This window comes from Cydia strobilella, chromosome 16 (genome assembly GCF_947568885.1).
Source record: "Cydia strobilella chromosome 16, ilCydStro3.1, whole genome shotgun sequence".
Classification (NCBI taxonomy): domain Eukaryota; kingdom Metazoa; phylum Arthropoda; class Insecta; order Lepidoptera; family Tortricidae; genus Cydia; species Cydia strobilella.
In genome coordinates, this window is record NC_086056.1 from 8057316 (window position 1) to 8075640 (window position 18325).

An 18325-nucleotide genomic window follows, 5' to 3' on the forward strand; every position below is an offset into this window, starting at 1 on the left:
AATTGCCTCATTTTAAGTCCTAATAATTCTACACAAGAAAAAATACAATAAGATGATGTTATAAGTTGGTCATTTTTGCCATATAATATTTAAGTGTGCCCGATAAAGGGTTAAAGGAATTTTCAGTTAATGTATGAGAGTGGCGTATCTAATTTAGTTGAAGATGCGAGACTGAAGGACCAGGCGGTAAGCGCAGCCCGGAAGGTAAAGGGGCTGTGGCTGTGTACCTATGAATTGAATTGATGTGGCCGACCTTACCTGGGTATAAATAATTCTGTTGGTTTCTGGCGGCCGCCGAGTTACGTATTTTAATTTGGTGGTGCGATTTTTCTGTCATCTCTCTCCTTCACACTCACTAGCTGTTTTCTCACTCTCTTATAATTAAATATAAATAATTATTATATGGAAATGCGTAGAGTTAAACCAAGAAAAGTCTGCAGAGATTTTGACAGCACAAGCACTGCGTGTGTTATTTTAAACGCCAAACTTCTATGAAATTATGACGTATAAATAACATTGGCACTGCGTTTGCTGTCAACATCTCTGCAAACTTTACTTGGTCTAACTCTATTGATATTTCAATTTAGTTGACATTTTTTTATACCAATATAGTCATTGATGACAGATATTTAAATTCTGCTTTTTTTTATTTGCGTTTTAAGTAGGTCGGCAAAAAGGCGGGTGATATGAAAATGAGGTCGAATATATTTATGAAAGAAAGAGTGAGCGAAATGGATGAATGTTAATGATAATTAAGAAAAGGGGCGCGAACATTAGTATTATAAAACTTTTGGCAAGACTTTGAAACATTGTTGTCGAGTGTACTTCGACCAAGTTGTAGAGCTAATAAATCTTGACAATGTTTGTCCTATTAATGTCAATCTTAATTAGAATCACTCCCAAGTTGCACCGTACGATATAGGTATACGGTATACGGTATACTTTTATCATACAAGGATATATTACTTGTAGTGTATAAATCGTGTATACAAATGAGCAGTGTATTTGCGTTTAATATCGCTAACAGCTGGCGGCATATTTCCGATAAGTATACGCGACAGTTTACTTTGTGCTGAGGAAATAATATTGGTCCTATGAAATAAGATCAAAAATATTTACTCGATATGCCAGCGAAATGTAAATAGGATATTCGCGAAAATCCTATAGTAAAAAAAAACACAATACTGTATTAAAAAAAACTTCGTAGGTACATAAGCGAAAAGCCGACTGTCGGTTGTCTGTTGATAAGGCACATCTGGCATTTGATGCGATTGGAAGTCGTTTCACAACAAAGTTCTTAATTTTGACTGAAATTTATAGAGCAGAATTACTTTAAATTTGAAAACCTCTGTAGATACAATTCTGATGCAGGCACGTAGTAATAATAAACCGTTCGTTACCGTGCACTGGGAGCTTTTTTAGTGCAAGATAATTGACGGTTACAAGTGTTACAACAATTCATACAAAGAAAACTTAACAAGCGTTCTACAAAAAACCGTTATATCTACATATCGCAGATAGGCGTGGAAGTGTGAAAAACCGCTCCTTTTTGTGGGTGCCGATTGTATAGAAATATTATCAATTAATGTTCTTATTACCAAGTTGTTGAGCTTATAATTGTGTGTCTAAATAAGTTTTTGCCTCCAGCAAGATATATGCTATCATGATTAGGACCATATTATGTGAACTTGTGAACATCGTTTGCATATAACATCGTCACGCGAACTGCGTTGCATATACTCTTTGCTAATTAAGCGTAACATCATTTCAATATAGACCATTCACTAAACATTTGGCTAGATTATAACTACATAATTTGTTAATGTTTTATTCCTATAACTCATGTGAGATATTTAAGATTTACCGTTTATTGTTAATCGTTATGTGATCACATTTGAAGGGTACACGGAAAACGGAAAGAACATGTCTAGTCACTTTTTTCGGAAAATGATATTTTAATTTCAAAATGTAGAGTTCTTAATGAACCATAAGCTATATCTTTTGCTACCACTGTATATGTAAAACAACTTTTTTTTTAGTTAAAAAAGACCTGGTCACGGAATTACCATACATTTTGACATGGTTCCAAATTTTAAAACCGCGATTACTCAAAATGTTACTAAAGTGACTACACATGTTCTTTCCGTGTACCGTTCATTTAAGCGTTAAATGCTTATTGCATACTTCCTGTGTCACCTGCTTTTATGTTATGAGTAAGTTCTTCAATTACACGACTCATAAGCGTCCTCCTTGTCTATGCTAATTCTGCTTGAACGCTGGGATAATACGAATAGGACTATTAATTAACTCATGATGACTATTAATTAATTATTTTAAACACTTTCAAAATGACGTTTTTTGACGATTTAGTGTTACCTCGCTTATTAGTTAACCTATTATATCTATTGTTAGATACCCCTTTAAAATCGGTTCCATTGTTTCATGATCGTACAAACGCGTCGCGTCGTTGTGTTGAAACCGTAGCCTAAAAAACCATTCGAAACTATGAAGCTCGTATAGAAATACGACTTTTTGTCTTCAGGTGAGTAGAACACCCGTATACTGCAATAACACGCTATTTTGGCTGTTCTTTACATTGACTTACAAGTCCATTATAAATTAAGTTCTAGGATTTAACTTTAGTCTGTTTCAAAGCTAGGAGACATATGCGTTTTTGTAGCTGTGATGATTATTTATGCGCTTGTTGGAGACCATGTGATTGATAGCATTAACAATCCAGAAAAAGTAGTATCAATATGTAAAAATCAAAAAAGACCACAGACTTTCAAAAAAAATTACTGTTAGGCCACCAAACGAAGACCAAACATTGCTAATCGGGGGAAATAATTCGTGTATAAGCCAATTTTGGCATAGTTGTAGGGACAGGGACTGGTGTATTAAACAAGATACTAAAAGTACCCGAGGGTGGGGGTGAAGCTAACGGGTAAGAGGGGTTTAAAGGTCCCTTTTTATAGTTTTTCGTAAATAATTCTTAAACGGTGGCCCGTAGCAAAAATGTTCTATTACATAAGTGATATAAAAAAACTACAAAAAAAGGTTCTGTACACTTTTTCGCTAGGATCAATATTTCAAAATATATTAGTCGGAAAGTTACTTACAATTTGTTCTAAGGTCGTTTTTTTTAGTTTTTCCTAAATAACTCGTAAACCCATAGCAAAAAATAGTCTGATACGTTAATAATCTATATAAAATTTCCTACAAAATAGATATACAGGTTGTCGCAAAAATACCACAACAAACTGACACTGGAGGTATAGGACACCCTAAGAGTGGCCTATGTAGTAAGTTATAACACATTCATAGTAGATAGGCACACGTTTGAGTTGGCGAACACGCGGCACGCGGCGGCGGGGGGGTTTGGCTGTTCGAAACTAAAATTTGCAGTTAACAATCTAAGGTTACGATTGCGATCTAACGTGAGGAAAGTCATCTGTAGCATGCGGTTGCTGTAACCATGGAAAAGCGTACAGGCGGTTCGTTTGATACCCGATCGCCGTGAGCAAAAACAAGCTTAATTACATTGAGTCAACAGTTTACTTACGCAATTACTCCCGCATGATTAATTTTAGTTGAAACTGTTATTAAACGGATATCGACAGTGTATATCATGTCTTATAAATATTAAATCAACGGGTGGCACGGAAAGTCAAAGGGAGGACGAAACGTTTCATATAATTAATTACATGATGAGTGTAGATATGGATGTGACAAGATAACTCTTATTATACTTTAACTTTTTTATTATCAGGAAATCTAAGGAGGTGAGAATTGTGCTAAGGATGTAATGAAAATGCCTTTGTTGTATCACAAGCAAGCTTAAATTGAATAAATGAGCCAAATGGTATTTTCTGAGTTGATTGCGAGTGGATGGGGGCAAACAGGCGGGCGGACAAAAGGCCCTGCGTCGGACATTCGGCCTGGATCTGTATTCCTTTGCTTACCCAGCAAGCGAACCAGTAGAACTGTGACACCGGCAGCCGATAAAATTGTTCGCAATCGTAGATCTACTAATAGTTTAAGTTGAACGCTTTTCGTAGATAGCAGTCGGAAGGGCAGCCCTGTTTGCTTCGATCAGAGGACCCTTCAGCTAACATGGTTCAAGCGCTTTTGTTTACGTGACTCGTGTTGTATTGAAATGGCTTTAGGGTCACTGCTAAATGTCTGATTTAAGTGTTGACTTGATAAAGAAGGCTTTTCATATTGTGTAGTGGAGTTGTAATTTGTAACTACAGAAAACTGGCCAAATGTATGTGTAAATTCAGATTTTACATGTCTTAGTACATATCTGTTGAAAATGAATTGACGAGCCATCGAATTAAATATCTGAATCGTTTGCGACAGCGTCATTGCTCTGTGAAAATACTAAAGGGTATCCCTTTTGTTTTTATTTCTCCTCACCCATGCTAGCTTTGGACCGTGACATTAACGAGGCATAACAAAAAACATGTCGCTTAAAGGTAGACGTTCACACTTCCACAGGGCCGCATCGGCCGCATCGCACGCAACGGATTTTAGTATTCTTTGTATAGAATGTCACACAAGTGCGCCCACTGATCCGCACCGTGCGTCCGATGCGTGCGATGCGGCCCTGCTGTGGATAGGCTAATAGCACAACCAAGTACAATTTGGTCAAATAATTTTAGTGTATAATATTGTCTTCGGTTACCGCGATAGTTACTCATGAAATAAAACTATGAAAACGGATTATATCGCGTATATTGAATTTATAATTCATCCCGACGTTTCGAACTCTTTACAGCGTTCGTGGTCAACGGGTGACTGAGGAAAAATTACAAAATGCAAAAAATACCCACATACTAAAATAATGAACAATCATAGACTACAAACTTTAAGGCTGGTTGTACATGCAAAATCGGTTCATATGGCTAGTTATACACTATAATTATTTTTCAAGTAAAGATATATATTATTTACGCGATAAAAAAAAAAAAAAAAAAAAAAAAAAAAAAAAAAAAAAAAAAAAAAAAAAAAAAACCCACCAGCTTGGGATCCTGTAGTCCACCTGATAAAGGAGCAAGCGAGACATAGACTGTGAGACCGTAGTGTTGGATGATGCTGGACATTCTGATGTTTTGAAAAGATGTGTCCCGCCGAGTTTGTTGCCGGTCCCATATTGGGATACCCTCCTACAATTTAGGAGGGAATTAAATCTTCTCGGGTCCGTGGTGTAGGGTTGGAGCCGGCATAGTTTTTTTTTTTTTTTTTTTTTTTTTATTATCGCGTAAATAATATATATCTTTACTTGAAAAATAATTATAGTGTATAACTAGCCATATGAACCGATTTTGCATGTACAACCAGCCTTAAAGTTTGTAGTCTATGATTGTTCATTATTTTAGTATGTGGGTATTTTTTGCATTTTGTAATTTTTCCTCAGTCACCCGTTGACCACGAACGCTGTAAAGAGTTCGAAACGTCGGGATGAATTATAAATTCAATATACGCGATATAATCCGTTTTCATAGTTTTATTTAATTTTAGTGTAATCAAAATTAGAAGAAAAAAAGTTTCCTAAGCTTCACTTGCGACGAATTTTAAATTAGCTAAATCTCTTTATTAATAATTGTCGATGTCGTTTCCACGTGTAGACTAGAAAAGTACATATTTGAAAACGAGCACCCACATAAACTTTTGCTACAAATGTCTTGATGGTATCGTAATGTGTAGGCCATAAGATTCAAAATAAGATCTCTCAACGCACTGACCTATTTTTCCCATATTTCCCATACCTATTACCAGGGATCTAATTTTTTCGAGCAAACAGTTAAACAAACGCACGTGCGGGCCAGCGGGGGGGTTTTGGCCATGGGGCCAACGACCTGACCACGTGCTTACTCTTTATTACCCTTCTGGTTTCATTGTTTAGTCTTAAGTGCCGAACAATTTTTGGGTCATCGCTTCGAGAAAGTAAATATTTATGCCGTAATACATGTAAATCGATAGAAATGTAATTTGTTATTATAATGAAACAGATGAATGAAAAGTACTTAGTAGGAGTTAGTTTTGTTGAAAAATGTTGCAGAATTTGCAGATTGTTTTATAAGAACTATAAATAGGTAGGTATAGCGTAAATTAAAATTATTTATAACGCGTGTCAACTCAAACGGGGCGGGGTCAGGGAAAAGCAGAAACTATATAGTGTTGACATGTACTATACTAATAAAATTACCGTTTAAAGGCAGAAACGTAAAATGGTACACGAAGATTCTTTTATTTTATTAGATAATATATTTCTGTCGACTAGGGCGGAACGGTGGAAAACAAGTTATCTTCACTACATAGTATAAAACAAAGTTGATTTCCGCTGTCTGTCTGTCCCTATGTAACTACGCAACGGATTTTGATGCGGTTTTTACCTATCAACAGAGTAATTCTTGAGGAAGGTTTTAGTTAATAATTTGTAAAGGTTTTGTGTAACCCGTGCGAAGCCAGGGCGGGTCGCTAGTTCGATATAAAGCCGGTACCAACTGAGCGTTGTGGCCTCAGCAGACCATGCCGTCAAATGTAAACATACGTTTATGGCGTGAACGAAGAATGTTAATGTATGAATACTTGTTACAACAATGATACAGGTCAAATTTTATTGTTTTCGGCTAACGCAATGCGGTGGTAGGTATACCAAGAAACAAAAACGTAGCGGCCTTATTCCTTGTTATTGAACTTTAGTACCTACTACAATTCGTTTTGAGAAACGAAATAAAAAGTTAAGTAAATTGGGATACCTTCCTCACAGTGACGGGAACTGTCGCAGTTTGTTGAAGTCAAACGCAGTTGGATAAAAAACTTACGTTTATTTATGGCCCGACGTTTCAAACGTGACGTTACGTTCGTGGTCACAGGCAGGAGGCAGGCAGGACAGGGAGGCAGGGAGTCTGCCTGTGACCACGAACGTAACGTCACGTTCGAAACGTCAGGCCATAAATAAACGTAAGTTTTTTACGCCATTAAGTACCGTGTTAGTTTAAAATTATGAGTGAAAATCGTGTTAGTCAATCAATATATGCAGTTGGATAAAGTTTGGAAATTGTGCCAAGATCACAACAAATTAAACAATCTCGGTTTGAAATGAAAATTTGGAAAATATTAATATTTTGAATTTTGCTGCTCGTAAATGTTGTGTGGAAAAGGCCAAAAATAAAAGAGAGTTTTTCAGGTAAAGGCACCATGTCCGTTGTCGATAACGACGACTTCTAATTGGACCTTACGCGTATTAAAGACAATAAAAAGTAAATAAATTTTAAATGTTGTCAATTAAATTTATCTGTGTATGACAAAATTGGTATCAACAGTTCGGTATCATACTTTTAAAAATAAAAAGCTTCAGATATAAATCTATGCTCCATTCAATTACTATTAATAGATTTAACCAAAGAGGCTATAATAAGATAGAGCGGTACTGTCATAGTAAATTTTGTAACCCCAGTAAATTCACTGCCATCTATCGACACACCTTAAAACTAAAAATTAAGATTTATAAAAATACGATAAAATGTAAAATAAAAGTATGAAAACGGATTATATCGCGTATATTGAATTTATAATACATCCCGACGTTTCGAACCCTTTACAGGGTTCGTGGTCAACGGGTGACTGAGGAAAAATTACAAAGTGCAAAAATACCCACATACTAAAATAATGAACAATCATAGACTACAAACTTTAAGGCTGGTTGTACATGCAAAATCGGTTCATAAGGCTAGTTATACACTACAATTATTTTCAAGTAAAGATATATATATATACGCGATAAAAACTACGCCGGCTCCAACCCTACACCACGGACCCGAGAAGATTTAATTCCCTCCTAAATTGTAAATTGTATATTGGGATACCCTCCTACAATTTAGGAGGGAATTAAATCTTCTCGGGTCCGTGGTGTAGGGTTGGAGCCGGCGTAGTTTTTATCGCGTATATATATATCTTTACTTGAAAATAATTGTAGCATGTATAACTAGCCTTATGAACCGATTTTGCATGTACAACCAGCCTTAAAGTTTGTAGTCTATGATTGTTCATTATTTTAGTATGTGGGTATTTTTGCACTTTGTAATTTTTCCTCAGTCACCCGTTGACCACGAACGCTGTAAAGGGTTCGAAACGTCGGGATGTATTATAAATTCAATATACGCGATATAATCCGTTTTCATAGTTTTATTTCATGAGTAACTATGTAACTATCGCGGTAACCGAAGACAATATTACGATAAAATGTATTTAAAAATGGATAAATGATTTTTTTTATTTGCATTAATTATTTTTATGATTTTGACCCATGTTCTTTCACTGATATGCGAATTGTTAAATAAAAAACGAAACCGTCAACGCCATCTATACGACAGTAGGCCAAAGCTAGTAGCGCCCTCTGTTCGAGAATCAAATTTTCTTGATTTTCGAGGCACGTTTTTTCCTTAGACTGTATCCATCTATTACGGAGTTATATCTATCTTTGATTTAACAAAGACAACTGCAATAATAAAGGTACCCTGGTCAGGGCTGATAAGGTCGTCAGTGCGGTGCCACTGATAAGAGACTGGTTGGTGTCCGGTTAATGACCAGAGGATATTTTAAACGCCGTGACTGCACAAACATCCCGGGTACTGACAGTTTCATGTTGGCAGTTCTTGTGAGATTTAATGCTTCCGTCTTCCAGTTGAGCCTTCCGTTTCTAAGGGAATCCTGGATTTAGATTCTTAGCTTAAACCCCGTGTGCTTAATAAACATTAGATTACGCAGTATTTGATACAAGAAGGAAGGTTTGAAAAATAAAACGAATGATATATTTTCGCTTTTAAAATTTATTAGGAATCTCGTTAAGGAGGATAAGGATCTTATTACAAACTGAATTTAAATTTTATTTATAGATTTACTAACGAGTATTTTGTTATCTTCCTCGACAGCTAAGCTCAGATAATGAAACTGGAATTAAACCTTTAATCCGTCCGTTCTACAGACAAACCTAGTCCTGAGAAAATAATCGTAAATATCTCTATTTGACTACTAAGAATAACGTTCAAAGCAAAACATACTAGTGTACTAGACTAGAGCCTAGAGAACCAACTACCTATTATGTCCCTACTCTGGTTAAAATGATAATGACATTATTAAACAGTTCAGTCGGGTCAGGTTAGCAATATCCTTAACTATAAAAATAACCATAAAACAAAACATAAACATAAGTTTATATGTATTCTGTATATGGAAACTGCTTATTAGCAACATCATAATATTCACCGCTGTATAATAGGAAAAGTTGCTTTATAACGTCCAAATAAGGTTGGAAATTTTAAATAGGAAAATACAGATATAAGCTTGAGGAAGGAAGCACTAGATAGGCATGCAGAGCGGGTTGCGGTTGATTTCCATGCATTTTCAACAAAGAGGTTTATGATTGATGGGCAATGTCACCGGCCACGCTCGAGGCAAATTACCAAAGGGAAAGTCAGGAGACACGGACGGACGGTCACTCTATTAGACATCACAATGGCTGTTTACTCAGACTTCATGGGTATCGGTAAATACTGTTCGGGTTATAAAGGTTAATAAATTCGGCGTAAAGAGCAATTTGTGTTGTCAAGGCGTTTCGAATTCTCCGACGGCATTCAGTATGGTTTAGAAATTGGGGGTTGCTTTAGCTAGGCTACCAATATTGTAGTAAGTCGTAATTTGTATTAAGTCTAAAACCAAATCCCACGCTACATGTTGCGGTCTTGATGTTATTTAGATCTAGTCCGAAGATAGCACTTGTCTGGAGTATATTATTATAAAAAAAACCGGCCACGTGCGAGTCGGACTCGCGTTTCATACATTACACAATTTAAACAATGTATATTTTATGTGAAACATGAGTGAAATGTCTTTAAAAAACCCGTAGGGGTCGGATCAAAAACTAAGTAATTAAGTCCGACTCACGCTTGACTGCACATTTCTAATAGGTTTTCCTGTGATCTATAGGTAAAGATCTATTTTGTGTATTTTTTTCAAAATTTTAGACCCAGTAGTTTCGGAGATAAAGGGGGGGAATAGTCATTTTCTTGAATAACTCCTAAACTGTTTATCCTAAAATTATAAAAAAAAAAATTTGAGATTCTCATAATGAGCTCTTTCATTTGATATGTAACACGATATAGTTTAAAAAACTTTATTTTTTAATCCAAAAGTGAATTTTTAATACAGTTGCTCAAAAAGTGCTACTTTACGTAGCTGTTTAGCGTGCGGAAAGTTGGTTTTCGCGAACTAGTGCTTTTTAATTTTCCAATTTTTAAAAAAAATTTATTGTTCCAATTCATGACTACTTATTGACTACTTATGACTACTTATTGATGAGTGTTAATATTAGTTTCCTTTAAACGTCGTAATCAACATAAAAACCTACTGTTAATGTAAGAATACGAAAAATATACATATTTCGTATTTTATTACTTACCTCTTCATCATTATAACACGTCTATTTTTTATATATTGAATATTGAAAAACCGTTCTTAATAAGTTGTCTGAATGGAACGGAACGCCTGTCAAAGAAGAGGCGTTTTTTTCTTTCTGCTTTAAGTTTCCAAAGGCAACATTCAATATTGTTTTTATAAATGTACGATACACAAATAATCGTAATTAACGATATTTGGGTGATAATAGTACAGTGCTTTATATTTACAATTGTTTCTGTCTTATAGAACATGCATTTTTTTTTTTATTGAAGTGGGTTCAATAATAATAACACCCAGCTAAAAAACACCTCTTCATAATGTCAATGTCCATGATGTCACAGAATGAATAATATAAGTTTCGAATTCCTTACTTGTTGTTTTTCTTATTTTTTCGCAACTGTATAAAAAAAAACGTCGTTCGATACACGTGCGGAAATGTCATTCTTCACTCGTCCCGAGTCTCCGGTCTCGGTACTCGTGAAATAATGACATACTTTCCGCACTAGCATCGAAATGAATTCTTAAATGAATTTATATTCTATAATATAATTAATATTCTTGAATGAATTTTGAAATGAATTGCATTTTTTATGTGCATTTAGGTATTTGTACGTTCTGAATAAAAGCTGTAGTAGAGTGGTGTTCTTTTTAAATGCGTTAATTTGTGAAAAATCTTAATTGCTGGACTTTCTTCGTCTCGAGTTTCCTTTAAACGGCAATTTGTATCTTTATCGCGTTTGCCGGCAGCCACAAGCTATTAAGAGGCTCCGGCTATTTCGGGCCCCCGTACTCGGTCCTTTGATGCCCTAAGACGCGACGGTTTTCGGAATTCAGCCGACATTGAAGATGGCCACCAGATGTTACGCTTCACGCAATCTACAAGTCAAGTGGAATCGTTGAAACTACATTTATACATGTTCGGCTTCTTGTTTCATCGCCTGTTAAAAATGAAATGAAAACATTTATTGTCAGACCACAGGTAGAAATATAAAAGATGTTAATGGTGATAATTTAAGTCCTTTTCCGCAGTCTACCATATTAAACATTTCAGCATAAATTAATAGCTGCATGACTTGGAAATGCGATGCTGTTTTTGGAGTGCTTAAAAGAGCAACATTGGAAGTTCTTAAAAAATCGATTAGCGGTCTGCGTTAGAAACGCGACGTCGATGGAGTGGATTGTCTAAAACAGCGGGCTATTATGCCCTCAAAGCAGGTAGGAAGCGAAGTAAAGGTCGCTTGTCTTACGATTAAAATATATTGCAAATCGATGTCTGGAGATCGTGCAAAAAATAGGAATCTGTCACAGCTGCTGAGCCAACGAGTGGAGTGGGACGTGCACCTTTCGCATAATTACATCGATAGCCATTTATCGAACGTCGATGAAATTTATACATAAAGATACGGTTTGCACCTTGTAGCAATTGACATCATATTTCTGCAGGTTTTTTGCAAGTTATTGGACGACATCTGATATTTACTTGTAGGTAAGGTCGTTACTCGTTTATCCAGATGTCAAGATACCAATCCCTAGTGATACCGGCACCTTGAGGTATTGTTTCGAAGTACACTGTAAGTACACTTAGAGGCAATGCACAAACGAATGAAAAAACACTCAATAAAAAATATAGCGATGTAACGATAACGCCACCGATATATCGGCTGATATAATCGGCAGGCCAATATATCGGCATCGCCGATTTAAATTCACCGGATCACAGTTTGAAACGCGCAAATACAAAATTATTTGCACACCAGATTAAATATTTGCTAATAAATTGAATAAACTGTTTTCTTCACAAAACTTACCTAAAGTGAACTTTTATTACTGATTTAAGATTTTAATTTACTTTGGCTTTGATTGCTTGATGGGTTCCTAAATAAATGTTTTCTTTGATTTTGATTAGGCATTTTTCTTTATTTTTGTTTTTCAGTTTTTACACTTCAAGAAATCGAGTGTCTATTTAACATACGTTTTATGCATATTAAGTACATACGTAGGTAGCTATTTCTTTATTTATTTGATTAAATTTATTAACTAACTAGGTATACCAAGCCATCGATATCAGTATCGCCGATTATTTAAATAAAAAATCGGTATCGGTATCGTATCGGCAAAATCATGTATTGTTTTAAGTACATCCCAAACCGTACATGAGATACAGTCGCCATCAGATATATCGGAGCGGCCAAGGTGCTCACAATTATCTGAACACGCACTCTAACGCCTTGATAATAGAGTCGTGTTCAGATATTTGTGAGCATCTTGGCCGCTCCCATATATCAGATGGCGACTGTACATCCCAAAAAATACTTAATTCAAAAAATTTATACTTTTTTCTGACTTGAGACTTGAGAGTATTGAACAAACAAATAAACTCCAAGAAATCCCCATCAAAATCAAATTCCAAACGGTGATTTATCATAACGCGTGACTAACTTTTCATTAGAGGTTCGACCAAAACGTGTCGACAAAAAAAAAAGCGTCTTTTCTCACTTAAAAAAATCGTTTGACGTCCATTGTTCCCCACGTCCCACGTCCCTAATATCTATTGTTGTTATCGTAAGTGCAAGTGAGAGAGAAGATTTTAAAAGAATACGGCGCGTGCACACCTGTTCCGAAGGCGAAGCAGCTGCCTCTTTATTTGGCAATTTGATACCAGTAAATTATAGGCCGATAGCTTCCACGTCTGATGGATAAAAATATCGCTTCGAGTCATATATGCGTGAAAATAACTTGTTCGTATAAACTTTGATTCATTGTACATATTTAGTTAATTGGGTGTCGATGCCAGAACTGTTGCGATACTTGCGATTGCCAATTTAGTGATGTTTTCTTACATTTTTAACAAGAGTTAAAGGATACGCTGGCATAGCGTTGAGCTAAGCAGTAAATTGTAAAAATGGTGAAAATGTTATGTCTTCACACTCGTACCCGCATAAAACGTATAGTATTTAATTTTTCGTAGTGGATGGTTTTTTACTTTTGAAAATGCCGACTTCCATATGCTAGATCTCGTTTTTACGCTTTGATAACAACGAATTGCCGTAATCAGCACAATTAATCCCGTGTCAGCGTACAGATCACGACTAGGTTAATGCTGTAGCACACCTCTAAATTCGCGAAAAATATGGAGCCAAAACGGGTTCACACGCGAGATAACTGTTTAAAGCACAATAACATGACTGTCACAAAGTCACTTCCAAGTCGTGATAGTAAGGGCAACCGCCTCAGGGCGGGTCACGTCGTGTCAACTCGCCGTCCCATGCCATTATGGCTGCGATTTTATCAACAATGTTGTGCCCAATGCACGGTACTCGTATTGAGGCTTTCACGTGCGTTATTAAACATGCTTTTGACAGCGTATACCTGGAGGCGTTGCATAGATAACCATCATACCTTTACAGTTGCACCCGTATGGGGTTACCTTTGCATTAATTAACCTTTATGGAAAACATGAGCTATGTAGGTCAGATTCTTATTTATCTTTGTTAATTTGCTTTCTATACGAGCGGCTAACCCTGTTATATTATTATGCACTTTGCGGGTCAATAGAAAGACGAAATCAGTCTCTATTGACCACTGACTGGGTTTCGTCTCCATATCCAAAATTAGGCAAAAAGTAGCTAGTCTAGAGAGTGACTTCCGGCACAACATATTTTACTCAGAAGCAAAGCACTCGGAAACACATAAAGCAAAGCAGAGGAAACTCGACGTAGCGTAGCGAGATCACAAGAGTTGTCACTGTTGTCAGCTATCAGGGTTAGGAACTTCAGCTTGAAATATTTAGGGTACATTTTAAATATACATACATACAGTATTTAGGGCCACAAAAAATCTTTGAATGTGAGGTGTGTCAATCCAAAATATTTGTGGTTTGGTCGATTTCAAAGGGAGGCTATCCATAGGATGGATTCATCATATAATTTTCCGGAAATCGGTTAATATCGGGTCTGAGAAGCAAATGCAAATACAGTAAAATACAGAACCCTTTTTCTTCATTTGGAGGCCGGGGCAAAACCTGAATGAAATCTAATTCTCATGTGGCTCCATTAGGTTAGATGCACGTTAGGTGCGTCTTTGAATCGAGTCTCCAATGCGTAATTACTAATTAAATGGGTGGTAACGTGTAAAACCAGAAATGTCATTCAGTAAACTGAGTGCATCGCTTCAAACGAACCATTATACATTACAATAGTTACAGATCTGGGCGTCCAGTGACACTATTAAGGGACGTAGGGATGACTGGGACGAGGTCACAGACGTTACAGTAGAGACAAAAGTCAGCAAGTCATATCAATGTTCTCGGAACCACGGATCCGTGTGACGATGCATCACCTGTCCCACTTCTTGTTAAGTAATATTGGCCTGGTTCCTGTACCGGTTGGAGATGACGTCATCGAATGTTTTAAATGGCTCGCTATGCCTAATGCGCCGTGGATGCATTTCTCGAGACTTTTAAGTTTAAGATGTCGGTTATCGCTTGGTTTAATGTAAGATGGTGTAAGGTATATAATGAGCATTATTATTTATTCATTAACGAGGTCTTTAACTCTGTAATCATAGTTAATGTAAGCTAACAGCATTGTAGGTAAACATAAAATTATGTATGATTTTACTGATTCCGTGGGCCTACCGCGAACACCGTAATTCGCGAATTGCATGCATCTTTCTTTCTCTTTTACTCCAATTAAGGCGTAAATAGAGTGACAATTTTTGAACTTCGGTGTTCGCGGTAGACCTTCTGTAGCAACAGATTGATTTTCTACTAGTAGTATACATATACATACATACATAAATACATATATTAATGTGTGTTTTGGTTCCCTCGGTAGGAATGGAAGATATTACATAGGGTAGATTGATTTGCTAAACATTTCAAAAAATTATACTATTCTTGTCATTCGTGCTCACAATAGTAATTTTGAAAACAAACACCATCCATACCATAATGGACATTACAATTCATGTTCACTTGAGCCGACAGATTATAGATAGGTGAGAAATTCCTCGGAAGTCAACGAAACCGAGAATTCTTATGAGTCACGTCATTATGAATTTCTAACTAGATTATGACATGACTCTGGTCATTTATCACGGCCATGACCGTAGTAAGGCTACTATAGTTTTTTTATAGGTAGTCTTCGGACGAGACGCGAAACGGAGAATTTTGATGACCTTATGAGTCGCGTCGCGTAATTTCTATCTGGATTACGAATGACAGAATGACCCTGGGCAATTTATCACAACAATGAGCGTTGGTTTAGTTTTTGTTTTGTTTAGTGAGTCAGGTCAGGGGCATTTTTCTTCCTTTTTGTTGTCGTGCATAACAGGATCCTTTGTTGATGGCTAAAGGGCTGAATGGCTTGATTATGACGTTATGCTTATTTTTTTACGAAACGATAATGACGAACTAAGCTTGTCGTAGGTAATTTCATCATCAGTGAAAATACGTTTTTGACTGTTTCACCGGTCAGATTGTACCTGTGATTTAATTTGTATGGTCGTTGATGGTATCTACCGTCGATCAGTCACGATTTAATTAGAATCTAGCTTTATATTGTGGTTATCAGACAAAATAGATCACGATGCCGCATTTAATCGACAGAAAATGTTAGTTATAGCTTTAACTAGCTTCCTACCTAATTAGGCACTTTCTGGCTTACGCGTACCTACGTAAGTAGGTTGAACTCCATACATGTATGTAATTGCGTAAATTAAGGTTTTTGATCCTTTTGATAACGTTATTAATTTTCCCTTTGCTAAACAGTGGAAAATCCCTCTAGATCGCTTGCAGGATATTTTTTTGAGTGCCCCAGTAGTCGCATTTAACCTTAATTTCTAGCAATTAAGGTAGGCACATACCAACGCCCCTAATAAAATTTTGCACGATGCCTAATCTATAGGCCAAAAGTTGGTAAGGGAGCACGTTACATCTAGAATTCAATGACCCATTAGCCCATTACCTTGGGTCTAGCGACAATTAGGTAACAATTCTTGGAATGCTCGATTTTTTTAAATCTTTTGACTTTACAACCTGACGGACGGGTAACCAAGAATACAATGTTACCAATTATTATTTATACATAATGTTGGTATCCTATTAAATATGTACCTATATTGAACTGGGTCACTAATGTATTTTAAGTCGAAAATCGCTCGACATATTTCGACTTAAAATACGTGAATGACCCTGGTTTAATATACCTATTTAATATGTCTGTGTCTCACGGAAGTTTTGTTATTAAAATGTTAGTAACCGATTAATTTTCCCTTATTTAAAAATAAAGCACTGGAAAACTCCCGGCTGAGACCGCGAACAGGATAAGTAGACAATAAAACACAGGTACCTAGGTATACCATTTATATGTGTTGAAATGTTTCCTGATACTTTTTCCTAATAATTTTAAAGGTAACTCAATCGTTTTTGACGGATCAGTCTCTGCGCAATTTACTGTTTGCGATTTGCATGATAGCAACTAAATCTACAAAAATATTCGTACCGTCCCACTGCAATAGCCAGAAATCTGATTCATTTGGTTGTAACAATAACAAAAAGTGCCCCACGGTAATAAAAATATCGTCTTGCAGTTCGACCGACAACCCTCGCAATTTTATTGTATTTTTCGCTGCGGGGCGGGTGTACTCGGAACGACCCACCAGGGAAAACACGATCCTTGCACGTAATAAATCGCTGTTTTCTTAAATATCACTAAGGACACTAACTTAAAGCACCTTTCATTCATACTTACCCTCAGAAATGCAGATAAACTCGCAAATTATTGTATTGATTTGATCACATGTGTACACAAATAGTTTCAAAAAATCCAATACATCGATAATAACTAAACACAATACCTAAAATATTCTTATAAAATAGAACTGCGTCCAAAACACTAAACACAATTATCAGAAACCACAAAAAATATTTGATCGTCAAGATTTTTAATTTTAATCCTGACAGATCTGACACAAACAACACAACAACGCCCGGCCGAAGACTGACAGATCGAATCGAAACGAAATTCAAATCGCAGTGACCGAATGAAAAACTGGGGTGAATGAATGGTTGTTAGTTGCCAGTATTATAAAGTGTAGCGATAGAATGAATTTCGACGTGGTTACGATGTTAAGTGATAGAGGGCGCTATAATCAAAATCATAACTGCCATCTTGTTCTTTAAGCGATAAACTGCGTCGTCTGCGTCAGTGCTACCAGTCAAATGAAAATTGCAGTTTTTTGGTGATGTTCGTGGTTAAAGTGGAAATTAAAAAACGTATTTAAATAACTCCAACACAAAGAACTGTGCTATCTATATTATACTAATACTATAAACGCGAAAGTGTATATGTCTGTCTGTTACCTCTTGTAACAGACAGTTGATATTTGGTATAGATAATTTGAGCCCCGGGGAAGGACATAGGGTAGTTTTTATTCCAGAAGTCATCCTTTAAGGGGGTGAAAAGGGGGGGGGGGGGGGTGTGGAAGTTTGTATGGGGAATCGATAAAAAGCAGATGGGATAAAAAATAAGCTACCCAAATTTATACTTACTCCACGCAGACGAAGTCGCGGGCAAAGGCTAGTTAATAAATATTCAGTATTCAGTTCTTTATCTTAATAAAAACAGTGCGTGGAGTCCCTCCGCGCGGAAGAAGTGAAACGCCAGATCTTTAACAGCAACCTCTGAATACGCTAAGCTCCTTAATTAAGATAAATTAATATTTTTATCACATTCAATGCCGGAAACCCGACTTTATGGTTTCGTTCCCAGGCCGGACGACCCGATAGTCGGGATCGTTGTACTACAACTTTATATGACTAAATTTTTGTGGCCTGGCGCGGATGTCTTGTGTGGCTGTG

General features: G+C 36.4%; 1 protein-coding gene across 1 annotated transcript in view; it reads right to left on the reverse strand.

The window, feature by feature from the left end:
- The window catches only part of LOC134748175 (myosin-I heavy chain), an 85052-nt gene extending 67577 nt beyond the window's left edge, over window positions 1-17475 (reverse strand). The window contains exon 1 of the mRNA XM_063682888.1: window positions 17217-17475. The gene's annotated coding sequence lies outside the window, so the exon portion shown is untranslated. The remainder of the gene's footprint in view (window positions 1-17216) is intronic.
- Window positions 17476-18325: the final 850 nt, after the last annotated feature.